Raw genomic sequence first — 3132 nt, forward strand, 5'->3', positions numbered from 1 at the left:
GAGCTTTACCCCAAGTTTTCAAACTGGTCCAGTTGCACTTTTGCACTACAACCTATTTAACTATTCCTTTAAAACTTCCACCAAAATTAGGGGATGTCAGTAGGAGTATGTAATTCAACTTTGTGCAAAACCCACTGGTGTTCTTTGAAAAATTTGAGCAAATCATCCTCTTTTGCTCTCTGGTTCAGTTTGGCATTTTCTACTGCAACCCTATTTTGTTTTGCTCTAGTGCCCATGATTTTTCTCCTGCTTATAAACCACCCTGCAAAACCCTTAAGTCCAGGAGAGTGGACCCATTGGAGTATTTTTGGTCCATGAAATGATAGCCTTTAGTTTCTGTCCAGATTTGGTTTTCTCACAAACTTGCACTAACAAGTTTCTGTCCTTGCCAAACTAACCTTGCCACCATCACCTACATCTAAAGAGACTATGATCTGGAGTTTTTGGCCACTCCAAGAGTTGCCTAGATGCCCTTAGCATTGTGTCAAACACCTTGTGTGCATGGCCAGTTTTGGCTTGGTTTTTAGTTTGCATTGTGGACTTGATCCCCTGACCAAACCACCATGTCCACTAAGCTCCTAGCTAACCCTAACCTAGACCTATTAATCCCCAGCCTCTTCCAAGCCCTCTAGCACGCGCTGGCATTGCATCGAGCACCTGGCATGCGTGCTTTGGGCGCGGCCAAAGTGCACGTTTTGCATGTGCGTGCGCCCGAGTCACCGCGTCCCACTGCTGCCTCGCCGCGCTCGGTCTGGTCCCTTCCCACTCGCAGCCGACACGCCCGATGTCAGGACCCCGACTCAATGCCACATCGATCTAGCATGTAACACCTCATATCACTTTGCGGCCTCACGCACGGTATTCCCACGGGTGTCGCCTTACCTTTGCCCGGGACCGTTTGCGCCTTTTGGCACACGTATATGACAGTGTCGCTAGCATCCATATGATAAGGAGCCCGGGCTGACATGGCTAGTCGTAAACCCAAAGTGGCACAGACTTACAGGGACAGGCATCCATGACCCAGCATCGAACGTGTCGGTCATCAGCGAGTGAATCCGGGCTGTAGCACTGGGCTAGCAGGACTCCGGTGAACCGGGCTGTAGCGGGCTAACAGGACTCCAGTATTCATCGCGTGACATTTCCCCGAAGGGACAGACACAGGAACGAAGAAGGACACATGCCGGCCAGCCTAAGTGTTCCGGAGCAGTAGCAAGCTACCATGGCTCGGTGGAAACACTAGGAGACATTTCCCGATAAGAGAGGCTACTAAAGATAAACAACTAGATAGTCAGATCCCACACATACCAAGCATTTCAATAACATACACACAATATGCTCGATATGTGCAAACACAACATGGCATCACAACATGACTCTACGACTCAAGTAATTTATTCAATAGGCTCCGAGGAGCGAGATATTACAAACAGGGGTCTCATGACCCAACATCCAGAGCATACAAATCAAAGCACAAGCGGAAGCTATCATGTCTGTGTACAGACATTTATAAATGAAAAAGGCTGAGAAGCCTGACTATCTACCAGATCCTGCCGGGGCACAAGATCGTAGCTGAGGTAACAAGCTAAACGTCGAAGACCACGCGGAATTACTAGTGAGACTGAAGTCTCTCTGCAAAAACATAAAATAAGCAAATGTGAGTACAAATGTACCCAGCAAGACTTACATCAGATCTATCTACATATGCATCATTATCAACAAGGGGGTGGTGGAGTTTAACTGCAGCAAGCCAGCTTTGACTCGGTGGCTATCCTGAACTACGACTGCAAGTAACTCTTTTGAGGTGGCGCACACGAGTCCACATATTCACCAACCAATACACCACTATGGATCCGCTCCCGTCTCCCTACGAGAACGCCATCCATAGCACTCACGCTTATCTTGCGTATTTTAGAGTATCCACTTTCACTTGTCTATGAACTGATATAAGGGGTCCACGTTTCCATATCCGAGGAATCCGGCTATTCGAATAGATAATGATAACCCTGCAGGGGTGTACTTCTTCACACACGCTCCCGCCACTTACCGCCCTGTACACGTCATGTACCTTGGCAACCTTCAAGCGGAAGCCGGGCGAGGGAGTCGGCCACGACCTGACTAACCGAACAAGTCTCTAGTCCAGGTTTATCGCCTATTCGGGTTCCATCCGCAAGGAGATCCGGCTGGGGTGTCGCTTACGGCCCCAAACGATGTGTGCAGGGTTCCCAAGCCCACCAACCGGGTGCCACTTGGTACACCGGGCTACTGTGCCTAGTCTGTCCCAAGCCCACCTGTACCGGGTGCCACTTGGTAGACTACTAACACTACCTACAAACACTAGAAACTAGTTGCAACTCCTGGACAGAGATCATGTTGATTAATAAGTCGAGAGGGGCACTTAAGCATTCCAATGTGTGGTAGTAGCTGGTCATGGATCACAAACACAGAACTCAGTTCCTGAGGACGGCTGCAATGAGACAACCCACCATGTACTCCTACATGGCCTCTCACCGCTACCTTTACCAAATCGTGTTCACACACTTAGCTCACACACATTGGGACATGTTCACACGCCTCTGATTCATCCCCGATGAATCAGACCTGACACAACTCTAAGCAGTAGCAGGCATGACAACAAGCATGAATGAGTAGGCACAACAGGGCTCAAACAACTCCTACTCATGCTAGTGGGTTTCATCTATTTACTGTGGCAATGACAGGTCATGCAGAGGATAAAGGGGTTCAGCTACCGCAGCAAGTAACAAATATATCGTTGTTGTCCTAATGCAGTAAAAGAGAGCAGGGGCGAAAGAGTGGGATTTTATCGGAATGAACAAGGGGGTTTTGCTTGCCTGGCACTTCTGAAGATAACATTGAGTCTTCATCAGTGTCAACGATCACATCATCGGTATCACGTCTATCGAGAGGGGACAAATACCGGCAACACAGAAGGGAACACAATCAATGCAATGCACAATATGATGCATGATCATGACATGGCAAAATGAATGTGTTTTGGGCTAATGCATCTAGCAACAAGTTAAATGGGGTTGGTTTGAATACAAGATTCAAATTCAAACTCCATATGTGATTATTTAAATGCCCTTTATTGGTTTTGTCCAAAACAGAGGACAA

This window comes from Triticum dicoccoides, chromosome 6B (assembly GCF_002162155.2).
Source record: "Triticum dicoccoides isolate Atlit2015 ecotype Zavitan chromosome 6B, WEW_v2.0, whole genome shotgun sequence".
NCBI lineage: Eukaryota > Viridiplantae > Streptophyta > Magnoliopsida > Poales > Poaceae > Triticum > Triticum dicoccoides.